We start from the raw sequence: 13,686 nt of genomic DNA, 5'->3' as shown, positions 1-13,686 counted from the left end.
CTCCCCCCCACCCGCCTCAAATAGCAAATGCAAAACGCAGCACCACCACCGACTGGCAGCTTTTTAATGCCTTTATAATTCAACTTGAATTTGTGAATCAGAGTCTCTTGTCCATGTTGAAAAACCTCCTCAGGTGATTTTGATGTGCACCCCCACTTAATAATCCCCAGCTAGAGCGTCTCAAGGGTCCTTTTTAACTCTGACAATCGATTTTTACCAAGTCTTCACAGAACAAATGTCACAGGTGCGTGGGGGAGGAATTTCATCTTGCTTTGGATCTGAAATAGAAGGTTCTGAGCCTTTCTTAACATGTCGGTCTAGGATCCCTTCCCACGGCGCCTGAGATGCCTTTTGCTCTGCATGTGGCCCGTTTGCAGGTTTCTAGTGGGTTTGGGAATGTCCCCAGAGGAACGCTGCGCATTGGAAACAGGACAGGGTGGACATATTGGAACTAGTTCTGCGGACACTAAGACTTTAGCACCCAGTTCCCCACGGAGCTTGGTGTCCAGAACTGCGGGTTAGTGCATAAGTTATAATAGGCTCCAAACCAAGAGAACAGTAAAAAAGCAAGCGCCCACAAAAGCTGAACCTTTTAGCTTTTGATCAGTGGGCTGGACTGACACACTCCAGGTCAGGCACTTGTGGGGCAGCCCTGTCTGGGTGAAGGACCACACAGGAAAGCGCACAAAGCCAGAGATGGAACAGTGCCTGGAGAGGGAGAGACCACTGGTAAGTTTGCTGTGAAGCAGCACCAAGGGACTGTCCTGGGTCTGCTCAGTCCCCACGACCCATTGTGCGAAGAGCACAGGTATGAAGAAGGTAGCTTCTGCTTTCCTTGGGGACTATAACTAGTGACCCCTCTTCAGTCTTTTTCTGTCCTTCCCAGGCTTGTATTTCCTAGTAATGTTTACACATTTTTTAGGTTTCGAACTGACACAATTTATGACGCACAATACGGCATTTAAACACATGATATATTGATCAAGTCAGGATGACTGGCATATCTGGCTCTGTGTTGTGGACCTTCTCTGCCAGATTCTTTGAAATACACCAGCCAGCATAGTCATATCTGTGTCATCTGAGGGATGTGTGGGGTTGTGTGTATGTTGAGATGGGTTTTTGTGTGCATGAGCTATGTTAGGTGTGTGTGGGGGTGTTTGCATGTGTGTGCATGTGTGAAATGTGTGTGCTTGTGCTGGGTTTGTGTGAGTGTGCGTATGCATGTGTGGAATGTGTGTGCTTGTGCTGGGTTTGTGTGTGTGTAATGTGTGTGCTGGGTTTGTGTGGGCCATGTAAGAAAGGTATGAAAGGTTGTATTTTGTGAGTAAGTTGAAGTATAGGAAAGAGGTTGTATGTGTGTGGGGTATGAGTATGTATCATTTAGATGTGGAAAACTGTATGTGTGTTATATCAGGTATGTGTATCATGTGATGAATGTGTGTGTGTATCCTGTGAAGTGTTTGTGTGTGTCATGTGAGATGTATGGTTTTGTGTATGTGTGTTCCATGTGGGCAGTTTGTGTGGGTTTATGTGTGTGCTATATGAGGGGCATGCATACATTTGTGTATTCTCTCTCTCTCTCTCTCTCTCTCTCTGTGTGTGTGTGTGTGTGTGTGTGTGTGTGTATGTGAGTTGTAAATGTGGGGTTGGGTGTATCATATGCGGAGTATGTGGTATTTTTGTGTGTGCCATGAGGTGTGGGGAGGGCTGTGTGTGTGTGCCCTGTGAAGTGTGTGTGTGTGTGTGTGTGTGTGTGTGGCTGTGTGCTATGTGATGCACACATTATATATAATGCACACATATGTGCATTATATCCTGTGTAGATTTATCCCAGGGTCAAACTCAGCACAATGCAGTGGCTGATCTCAAAGCACCTGAAAACTAACTCAGGGCTCAGAGTGAGGCTGGCGGTGGAGCACAGCTTAATCTGTAAGCCTGAACACAACCTGCGGCTGCACTCCTTCTTGGACTAACCCAGCCTCTTACCTTGCTATGCAGTGGGCACACATTTTGTTAAAGGTGTTTGTTGGGGGGGGGTTCAATTAGAAATAGCTCAAAACTCTTGCTCCTCTTTCTTGTCTCCCTCCTTCTCTTTGTAATGTCCCACCCTCCCAGCTGCCTGATTGGTTAACTGGACCATCTACATTGAGTCCTCTCCTGGCTGGGTGAGGGTGACAGGCTCTTCACCTGCCTCATAGAGCTTCTGACACTGCAGCTCTCTAGCTAGACAGACTTACTCTTCATTCCATTTCATCTTATGTATAGTTCCTTGGGCGTTTTGGGAAAACCCCAGTGTCCATGGCCAAGCATAATGAAAAATAATTAAATATTTTCTGATATTTCTTAATGCTCCTCTTGATAGCAGTTAACACCTAGCTCTCTTTGAAAACCAGAACAGAGCATCACAACATGTGACCATGAGGTTCCACTCCTCCTTGAAGAGATAGTGGCAGTTAATGGTTACTGGAGAAAGGGGATCCACTTTATTATTATTATTATTATTATTATTATTATTATTATTATTATTATTATATTTTGTGGCCTAGCCACCAGAAAGTTGCCAAAGCTTCAGTAAATGACTCCACCTATGCTTGTGCAAGCAATTCACATTAAACTCAGTGGGACACTAGACAGACAGCACATACACACACACTAACAGAGAGAGAGAGAGAGAGAGACAGAGAGAGACAGAGAGAGACAGAGACAGATAGAGAGACAGAGAGGGGGGAATATGCAAACTGTGGTGTTCTTCATTTGCTTGTGTCCTGTGTGCTCTTTGAATTAAAGCACCTTCATCTTAAGTGTAGGGTGGTGTCCTGCTCCTCCTGATGCTGTGGAGGAGTGCGGATAGGCAGAAGCGCCATCATAAACGAGCCCCATGGGTAGCTGAAAGACCTTATTGCACCGTCACTTTTGACATCTCCCATCAAAGTGTCAATAGAAGCTACTGACGTGTGGCAAATGGACTTATTTGAACCTGGCTATTTTTTCTCGCTTATCCTTTTATGGAGGGACTAACGGGGGCTAAATTGCTCCAAAGGTGGGTAAAGGCAGTGTTTGCCAGTACAGATGACGGTGATCTCTAGCATGACCAAGACACAGTCTAAGATTATTTATTTTCAGGGAAACAGTCATAGTGATATATGAGAGGCTGTTTATATTGCCTACTGTGTGTTTATAGTCTTTCACTATGAGCATGTATTAGGAGATGTTTTACTCATGGAGCTGTTGAGACATCCTGCTCAAAGATGGCATTCAAGGTTGATGTCTCCTGACACACGGACAAGTTCACATTGATATATCAACTAACTACAAACCTTTTGTCTACAGGTGTAGCCATGAATGGCTCTCTTGCTGCAGCGTTCAATAGTGTTTCAACCCAGGATTTTTCCCCAATATGTACGGATGGTCCCACCTACCTCTGCACTTCTCTTGATGTTTTTGAGTCTGCACAGTTTTCTCTGACTCACATCACCTCTGTGATATTTATTTCCCCACCAGAAACTGGGCAGTTTCCCCTGATCCTTGGGGTGATGTAGAATAAGGTGAGGAGTTAAGAGTGTGTTGTGGAGACTAGAAAGGTGGTGCAGCATTTAGGGGTATTTGATGCTCTTCCAGAGGACCCAAATTTGGATCCCAGGACCCATATCAATTAGCTAAGACTGCCTGTAACTTTACTCAAAGGGGATCTGATGTCCCTGACCTCCACAGGCATTGCAACTGCATTCATACACCCTACCTCCACAAACACAATTAAAAATAAAACAAATCTTAAAAATTTTTTATCTATCATCACACCAGCCCCTTGCCAGGCATTGGAGCTTTCCTGTAAGCTCCTGCTCTATGAATTTTCTCCCTTCACTTTTAGAACTAGAAAACCTTAGCTTCGGATTATCTTAAAATGAAGTGGCTATGTACACTATTTCCTCTTTTTTCATTCTTTAGCCCATGTCCAGGAGGGGGAAAAAGCTGATGGTAAATTAATTGACTTCATGAGGATGGTAACATTTAAGGGATTCAACCAATTCAAGGGCATCTGCTCTTTTGTGTGAGACTTCAACTAAGCCCCAAGCCATCATTGTGATCCCATCAGAGACAGCCAGAAGGTGACAGGGAGAGGCACTGAAGTTTTGACTTATGCATTCTAATAAACAAGCAATACTCCGCTAGGATCTATAGCTGGAAGGTAGATAAATACACAGAACCTGGGGTCCAGGAGAAACGAGGAAAGATGAGTTGCATAAGGGGCAGCAGAAACATATCCAGGAGCTACATTGGTATCAGGGTGTGCTCCGGGGCTGTTTTTCCTTCATTAGCGTCCTATTTTACAGATCTGTCAGTTGAGGCTCCTCCTACTTTATGGTGGCCAGGAATGCCAGAGGCGAGGAGGGAGCGGAGTGGGGTTGCTTTTCATCCAGACTGTTAGGTGCCTGTGTCAGGAGCCAGGGCCGATCATACCAGCATGAAGGCCAGGAGAAGCACGCTAATTTTTAGGGAGAGGACTCCTCTTTACAGAAAGAGTCTCTTTCCACTCAGCAGGTCTACCTGAGAGATACCCATGTAAACAGAGCGGCTGTTTTTTTGCTAAGCAGAGCTTAACTCTTTCTGAAACAGTCATTTATTTGTGAGGACGATTTTATGTTAATTTAATTATAAGAAAATTGAAAAGTGTAATACATTGTTAAGCCCTTAAGGCCGGTTAATCTATTTGGATTGTAACAAATATAATTTTTATTAGCTCAGCCTATTTGGATGGTAACGAGTCTAACCTTTCCATAGACATTACAGACTCTGAGTTATGGTCCATTTTTATGTAAAACCAGCCTTGAGTGGAATAAGAGAATGTTCTTTTATCTGTCACTGTGTTATAGAATCATTATATTAATGAGAGGAGAATCGAGCCATTCCTATTATCTTAGAAGCTTGTATCTTCTCTAGGTGTGATTGAAAAAAAGGCACACAGGTAGTTATTAGAAAAATGATCAGCCTTACACAGATGTAAGATGTTTTGAAACCACCCTTGGGTAAAATATGTTGATTATTAAAGGCAAAGTTAATCATTTTCCAGTCAGTCAAGCCATCTATCCAGAATCCACTAATCTTGGGCATACTTGAGTCCTGGACCTGAGAGACCAAGGAAGGTCCCCTTGGTCTCTTCTTTTTCCTCTTCTTCCTGGTCCCTTTCTTCCCCCACATCTCTCTCCCTCTCTTCTTTCTCCTTCTTTCCTTTCTCCTCTCATTCTTTTCTTTCTCATCTTTCCCTTCTCCCTTTTTTCTCCCCTTTCCTCTCCTCCTCCTCCCCACTGACTCTCCACTACTCTGCTTTACCTGTATCCACCGTCCTGGACTAGTTAAAACAACTTGCCTTGTGTTCTGGTTTTCTTTAAGACAGACTGTCCACAGACCAGGTTACTCTTAAATTTAAAATCCTCCTGTCTTAGTGTCTCTGGTTCTGGCACTATAGATGTTATTACTAGATATAGCATAATAAACATTTTAAATAATGGAGTACGATTCCCAGAGTTTGTTTGTTTGTTTGTTTTTGTTTTTGTTTTTTGTTTTCTGAGACAGGGTTTCTCTGTATAGCCCTGGCTGTCCTGGAGCTCACTTTGTAGACCAGGCTGGCCTCAAACTCAGAAATCTGCCTGCCCCTGTCTCCTGAGTGCTGGGATTAAAGGCGTGCACCACCACGCCCAGCAAGATTCACAGTGTTTACATTAATATTTTAACTCTTCCAAGTCTCCATACCACTCTGTATCCTTATCCCAGTTTAATGGAAGAAGAAGAAGAAGAAACCAAGGCACGTAGCTCAATCCTTTAGGCTGAGCTATAACCTTGTGGGGTATGTTAACATTCCATTACTGTTATAAAATGTGTAAGACGATCTAGTTTTCAAAAAGTAGGAATTTTAACTTGGGCTCATGGTTTCAGAGATTACAGCTCATGGTTCACTGGTCCTGCTGCTTTTGGACCTGTATTGAGGTTGCATGCTCTGGTGGAATTGGAGGCGAAGGGAGTTGCTTCCTTCCTGGCATCCTGGGAGTGAAAAAGAGCAATAGGCAGAGGCTAGATTTCTATTATCATCTTTAAGGTCCATGACCTAAGACTTCCCATTAGGCTCTGCTTTTTGATGGTTCAATTCTCTGACACTAGTTAGCACCAAGGAGAGCACCAACCTGGAACTACACTGATCACTGCGAGGTATCTAAGGTCTTTAAAGTTAGTAACTATAAAGCCCCTTTGAACAGTTGTTTGGGACTAGAAAGGTCAGAAATAGTGCCTGTATTATATTGTTATTAACCAAATAAAAGAGGGAATCGTGATTTTTGTAAAAAGGAAAAGATGTTCCAACTCTGATGCCCATATGGCACACAATGTGTATTCTAGATCTATCAGTCCAGGACATTTTGTTGAGTGCTCATTGATCATTAGGCTGGAGCTAAGTGCTTTGAATATTAGTTAGGGATAGCAGTTCACAAAGACTAGGAAACCTCTGACATGAGAGCAAAAATTACTGGAAAATTACTCCTCAGGCCAACCAGGACATGATATCATATACGACTTTTGCCACAACCCCCAAAGAAAAGAGGACAATGTTGTATATATTTTATAGCTAAGAACAGGAATGACACAAAATCAAATGCTACAACAGTGTAATGCTGCCCACACATAAGGGAAAAAACCCTAACAACAACAACTAATACACACTTGACTTCCTTGTGATCTTGGTCACTAGATGGTTCCAATAACAGACATTTCTTTCTCACAGATCACAGGCTGGCCAGTTGGTAAGAGAACTTGATTCCTCAAAAAAAAAAAAAAAAAAGAAAAAAAAAAGAAAAGAAAAGAAAAAGAAAAAAGAAAATACACTACCCATCCAACCAATATGTATGGAGCATTTAATACCCTTGCTCTTATTTTGGCAAAACCAGTAAGCTGTTATAATTAAGAGCATGATATAATCTGTGCTTTATAAATAGTAATGATATAAAATAGTAAAATGTAAGGGCGGTCAAACTGTATAAAACTGTATATTTTCATTAAAAATGTAAACTAAACTAAATGTAAAAAAACATGTGTTGTGGGCATCTGTGCATGTTCATATGTACAGTTGTGTGTTTATGAGCACATGTGTATATGTATGTATCTAAATATAAACTTTTAATGTGAAAAAACAAAACAAAACAAACAAACAAAAAACAGTTGAGTGTGACATATATTTGGGACCGGCTTATGGCTTTCAGGGAAGTGTAAGATCCCTCGGGCTTTGACTTAACCAAGGATGAGTCTACTGATGGATTCATAATATAACAACTCTATGAGGAATTGCTGGGAAGGAGGAGGTGGACAGACTCAGAAGAAGCAGGTCTCCAGTCACGTCCTTGGAGACAGCATCATGCCCTGGTACTACCTGCATTTTATTACTCTGTTTCCTGTGTGCTATGGGGTGAGTGGCTTCTTCCATATGCTCTTGTCATCATATGTCATCTTCCCACTAAAGAACTAGAATGAACAGAGCCAAAGACTAAAACCTTTGCAAATGTAAACTAAAATAAACTATCCCTTTCCTTAACATTTAATCAGGCATATTGTCAGAATGGTGCGAAATACGACTGATAATTACGTGTTTGCGGTATCTCTGCCTTGTGGAGGAGGCTACCTGTCAACGTCTGACTTTTTTTTTTTTTATTAAGGACACTAATCCTGTTCACAAGACCACACCCTCATTATCTGATGTCCTTCCAACGTCACCCTGGGTGTTAAGATTTCATTGCATGTATTTAAACTTGGACGGGCGATAAAACACCACCACCACCAATTCAGGCTGCTGCTGAGACATACTGTGTAATTAGACTTACAGTGCATGCTTTTATATTGAGCAGCTACAGGCCTTATTTTTGTCATTCCTCCCTCAGTAATGCCAGTAAAACTACTTAATTACTTACATAGCACCTACATCTGTATTAGGTGTTATAAGTCATCTATAGAAGATTTAAAGTACATTAAAGTCTAAGGGTTAGGTACATGCAAAAGCCTTGCTATTTTATAGAAGGGACTTAAACATCCTTGGATTTCCATGAAGGGGAGGTGTCTCAGAAGTGCTTGCCTGTGAATGAATGAATGGTGTAGTTATGGTCATTCCTACTTAGGGTAGGGAGACATAAGTAGTTTTCCACAAAATCAATATTTTGCTTTGGTTTTTTTTTTCAGCCATGGATAGTTTTGGGTCCTCTTATAGGGTTTTCACAGAGTCTGAACATAGTATGTAGCCTGTCCATGAGCATGGACAACCTTTTGTACATTGGTGGTGCCTGGGAGATTCATACTAAGTTCCAGCCATTAAGACTTAGGTTTTGTAGGTGACATAATCTCTGGCATGTGAGCCCCACAGTTCCTGAACTGGGTTTTGTATTCTATTGCGTAATCTCTTGGTCCCTTTTTATCAAACAAAATCTACTTGGGAAAGCGTTTTTGCCTGGACTCAACGTAGTCATTTTAAACGCTGGGTGCTTATAGAAGTGAGTTAATTAAACCAATACTTTTTCTGCATCCTCATAAACCTTAGAACTTAAAAATATATCTTGTAATATCTATTGTAATTTTAGATAAAACAATAAGCAATTGCCTTAATAACCTGTGTTTTGGAATGATGGCTTAGAAGTGCTATGTCTGAAATAGACCAGCTACGAATGAAGGGTAGGGTCACAGACAGAAAGATTACAATTCAGACATGGCGTGTCTAAAGGCTGAAGAGACGTGGGTGGTATGTAAATCTTTTTATCTTTGCAGAAAAATGTAAGGATGGAGAGGAATATGATTTTTAAATTAATATATTCTTTTCTACTAGTAGCATATTTTTAAGTAATTTTGATAATGGCAGTGTCTTATAAGGAGATAGTGGCTGTGAAATATTCAACAGATGCAGCAGTTAAAACTCTTATACACACATATAAATCCCTCATATACAGCTATTTCCAGCTACATAGACAGCTAGCGCCAATGACTACTCTGGCTATATAGCTTGCAATGATTTTCCTATATGCCCCAGGAGTCATCTGTCTTTCCAGGTAATATGTCCTGTTCCTCTTTTGTATCATTTAGTCTTGAATGTCTTGGCCATTATCAAGTCAATTAAGGATTATATAACACAAGCATTGTGGAACAGGACAACTGTTAAGCTCAATTTAAGATTTTGGATGTGTTTATTTCTGGAACTTTCTATTCAATATTTTAAGCTATAGTTGGTTTCAGGTAACTGGAATCATGAGGTATTAAATAAACAGGGACTCTCTTGTTATCATCTATTCATTTCCCTGTAGTAAAGAGAGCAAAAATTGACGAAGAATTCATAAGTCTGGTTAGTGCTCCACAGAACACAGCTTGAGAGTGTCTGTAACACAGTCTAATCTGTCACCATGGCCAGGTAGGCTTCCCAGATGTTTGGGTATTTATGGGCAAGTGCTTCTCTTGGATGAAATTAGCACTTAAGTTAGTGGGCTCTGGGTGAAGCTAATTGCTCTGCACAATGTGTTGAACCTTACACAGTCAACTGATCAAAACTGTCATCTCTCAAACAAGAAAGAATCCTGCCAGCAGATGGCCTGCAGCTCTTAGCTGGGTCTGTAGACCTGGGCTTTTCCAAGGCTCTACGATGGGAGAGAACAGAGCCACAAAGTAAATCTTGATCACTGTCTGCACAATGTAGTTATGTTCTTAAAACCAGAGAAGCCAAAGACGAATTAGGAGGGACTCAAGGGGAAGACTGAAAGAAAAAAATCAGAGGTTTGGCTAGGAAGTTCTTTCTCAGTATCAAACAGTACATATATGTATGCATATATAAGGACAATGAAATTACATTTGGCTACTGCCCAATAGCTGTGTCCTGACTGCCTCTGGGATTGTCCACTCTCTGCAGCATAATGACCAGAAATTATAAAGTAAGGGATGTCAGTCTTTTTGATTTCTGATTTTAAGTTTGTAGCAAGTGTGTGTGTGTGTGTGTGTGTGTGTGTGTGTGTGTGTGTGTGTGTGAGAGAGAGAGAGAGAGAGAGAGAGAGAGAGAGAGAATATACAGAGATAAAGTTTTTAAAATAAACACAGAACGGAAGCAGGGAGGAGGAGGGAAATGAGGAAATGTATTACGTTTCATATTTTCAACATGAGAATTGTTAAGGGAAGTATCAGTATCCTTCAAAGGAGAAGGAACACAAACTTGAAAGGGGCAGGATATGAAAAAGAGGGGCCAAGGGCCAGGAGCAGAGCAGGAAGCCAGCAGATGCAAGCCCTGGGGAAGATGGATAAACAGTGAGGCAGGGCCCAGCCAGGGGAAGAGTGCTCCTGAGGACCAGGCAATCCTCAGTGGGCGCCTCAGCACTTGAGAGCTGCATGGGAAATCGAGATAAGCAGGAGGCACTTTCTAGTGCATTCACAGAGAGCACAGATTGGAGGAAAGCTTGAGGGAGAGACAGAATAAAGACATTAAGGATTTGGATGGAAAGGGGCACATGGCACACAAATGAGCCAGAGTCCTGGGTAACAACTGTAAGAGCAACCTAGCCCTGTCAGACAGCTGCCCTGATGGAATATTTGGGCATAGAACTAAGTCTGTAAAAAAGGCTTTGCCTAAAGGATGTGTTTTGGAATTGTGGCTAGAAGCAGAGGAGAAAACCCTGCTTAAGCGAGGTGACAGACAGCAGGCACAGGATAGGAGGGTGCAGAGGTCTTCCCAGTGGCTCTGCTGATGAGAGAGGACTTGACCAGGCTCACTGACAGTCACAGTACTAGCGATTGGTATTCCTGTGTATAAGAAAGGCAAACAAGTAAACTGCAGGTATGAATATCAAGAGGCTGAACGCTGCCTCAAGGGTGAGAGAAGAAAGGAAAGGAAAAAGAAAAGGAAGGGTGAAGACAGACATAGGGAGGGAGAGGCAGGGAAGGAGATGGAAAGAGAGAGGGGGAGAGAAGGGGGGAGAGAGTTCAAGGGAGGGGGAGAAAGGGGGAGAGAGGAACAGGGAGAGGGAGATAAACGGGGGGGGGGGGGCAGGGAGAGGGAGAGGGAAGATGGGAGAGAGAAAATCTTTTTACAGGACAGGTCCTACAGGTAATTTTTCTCACAAAATTTCTCAAAATGGGTACCATCTCTGGTGGGGATGCCCTCTGTCTGAGGGTAAGCAGCACCAGCTTGCACACACCATCCCTGGAGGCTCCTTTCTTCTCATTAAAGGTCTGTGAAGGGACTTGGTGCTATGTGTTTGCTTCAGGGCTGGTGAAGGGAGAGGTTTCCTGCCTGTCTCAGACCCATTGAGCCACTCTCCAGGCTTGTATAGTGCTTTGATTTTAATTAAAACGTTTAAATGCTGGCAGGTCAGTGTTGTTAGGATGGGTGCCTGATTAATTGGTTACTTCTTTGTTACAGCTGTAAATGGGGTGTCATGAGGGTACACGTTAGAATCCAAACAATTCCCCATAGAATGTGAGAGGAAATGGATTCAAGGACCATCGGCTTCATTTATTGGAAAGGTGAGGTAGCAGAGAAACCAAACTTTGCCCCGGCTATCAGTGACCTCATCGGAAGGTGGCACAGGTCAAAGTTGTTGTGTGGTGGTGGGTGACAGGTCAGGACTATTCCATGGGAAAGCCCAGCAGCCTTATCGATAGCAACGATCATGCAGGTAAGAAACTCCACTCTCAGCCAGCCAAATTAATAAATGTGCAAATTAAAGAGGACGCCAGAGCACTGAGGAAACATCTGCTAACCAAAGTCAAAAAGTAATGATGATGATGATAAATTGGGGAGAGACAAAAGAGATTTCTGCTCGAGGCAAATTTCCACCCAGCTGCGCCCTTCCTGGAGAGCCATCAGTCACCTGAGAGACCCCTCTAATATGGGACGATAGATTTCAATGTCCAGGAGACTGGCTATTTAGGCCGCCAGTTCACAAGAAATGTGTTAACAGGCTCTGGAAACTGTCTGCTTCTTGTGGTTTAGTTTTCTCCCAGTTTGGAATCCCTAACTTGGGGTTCGTCGAGGTCTGGCTGAGGGCTACGCAGCCTCCCGACCTGTACTCCACTGATTGAGTCTATTTCTGCCCCTCCTCCCCCTTTACAGAATTAAGTGTCTCTACGCATTGCCACGCATCTCGCCACGCATCTCATCCGAGCAGAACTGAGCCCGGCTGGGCTTTCTGCCCCGCTTTGACTCGGTGAACGACAGCATCCTTCTTGGGAGGCATGTGATGCTGGACTAAGCGTGCTGCCTGCAGAGAGGTAGGGGAATGTGTCATAGAGGATTGATTTGCACTGTCTCCCACGGTGAGCCATCAGGGTTTAACTGCACCCAGGGAGCCATATACTACACAGAACTGTAGTGGTTGACAAACCCTCTAGAAAATTCAAACTACGCACCTTGCAGAAGAAACATGGGCTCCTGCTCACACTTGCATACAGTTTCGGCTTTCCTCTTTGTTCCCTTGTGCAGAAAATTTGAAGGCTGACTATAGGGTGTATAGGTTTGGTTGTCATGAAGCAACCCCTAAAGAACCCAATTTTAAATCACGGGAGCAGGGCATCTTGTAGTAAACACTTCAGGACCCCAAGGTCTTCCCCAGCAAAGTCCTGTTGAGAAACAACTTACTAGCAGGTCCTGGATCCCTAAAACTAGCTCTGTTCTGTTGTTTAAGAAACAGATGAGGCTAGCACTAATCTTTGAATTTACACCTGTTACCTGGGAGCATTCAGGCTAGGGAATCACTGTTTCTAATTTCTTAGAAGGTGAACTAACTTTCTTTCTTTCTTTCTTTCTTTCTTTCTTTCTTTCTTTCTTTCTTCCTTCCTTCCTTCCTTCCTTCCTTCCTTCTTCACTCGCTTCCTTCTCTTCCTTTTCTTCCTTCCTTTCTTTTTTCCTTTTTCCTCCTCCTCTTTCTCCCCATATTTCTTCTTCCCCTTTTTCTTTTTCTTCTTCTCCCTCCTCCTCTCCCTCCTCCTCTCCCTCCTCCTCTCCCTCCTCCTCTCCCTTCTCGTCCTCTCCCTATTCCTCCTCTCCCTCTTCCTCCTCTCCCTCTTTCTCCTCTCCCTCCTCCTCCTCTCCCTCATCCTCCTCTCCCTTTTCCTCCTCTCCCTCATCCTCCTCTCCCTTGTCCTCCTCTCCCTCCTCCTCCTCCTCTCCCTCCTCCTCCTCCTCTCCCTCTTCCTCCTCTCCCTCCTCTTCCTCTCCCTCATCCTCCTCTCCCTCATCCTTCTCTCCCTCCTCCTCTCCCTCCTCCTCCTCTCTCTCTTCCTCTTCTCCCTCTTCTTTCTCTCCCTCCTCCTCCTCTCCCTCCTCCTCCTCTTCCTCCTCCTCTCCCTCTTCCTCCCCTCCTCTTCCTCCTCTCCCTCCTCCTCCTCTCCCTCCTCCTTCTCTCCCTCCTCCCCCTCCCCTACCTCCTCCTCCTCTCCCTCCTCCTCCTCTCCCTCTTCCTTCTCTCCCTCTTCTTTCTCTCCCTCCTCCTTCTCTCCCTCCTCCCCCTCCTCTTCTCCTTTAGACAGGCTCTATAGCCCAGACTAATCTCAGACTTCTATAGTGCTGAGGATGACCTTGTACCTCTTATTCTGTCTTCACTTTCTGAATTTGAATGCTAGGATTACAGGCATGAATTTCTATGCCCAGCTTGTAGAGCCAGGGATTACACCCAGGACTTCCGGCCTGCT

At 43.6% G+C, this 13,686-nt stretch overlaps 1 long non-coding RNA gene across 2 annotated transcripts in view; it reads left to right on the top strand.

Moving 5' to 3' along the window:
- Positions 1-648: 648 nt before the first annotated feature.
- The window catches only part of Gm36678, a 28,379-nt gene continuing 15,341 nt past the window's right edge, over positions 649-13,686 (top strand). The window contains exons 1-2 of one of the 2 annotated variants that reach the window (XR_373375.1): positions 649-729; positions 12,110-12,267. This is a non-coding gene — a long non-coding RNA (predicted gene, 36678). Of the gene's footprint in view, positions 730-11,398; positions 11,521-12,109; positions 12,268-13,686 lie in introns of those variants that run through there. The other variant, XR_373374.1, reaches the window with a different exon arrangement.

The sequence above is a fragment of the Mus musculus genome, chromosome 1 (genome assembly GCF_000001635.26).
Source record: "Mus musculus strain C57BL/6J chromosome 1, GRCm38.p6 C57BL/6J".
NCBI classification, from domain to species: Eukaryota; Metazoa; Chordata; class Mammalia; order Rodentia; family Muridae; genus Mus; species Mus musculus.
The sequence above is the reverse complement of the archived record's forward strand: the minus strand, read 5'-3'. Positions and strand labels throughout refer to the sequence as shown.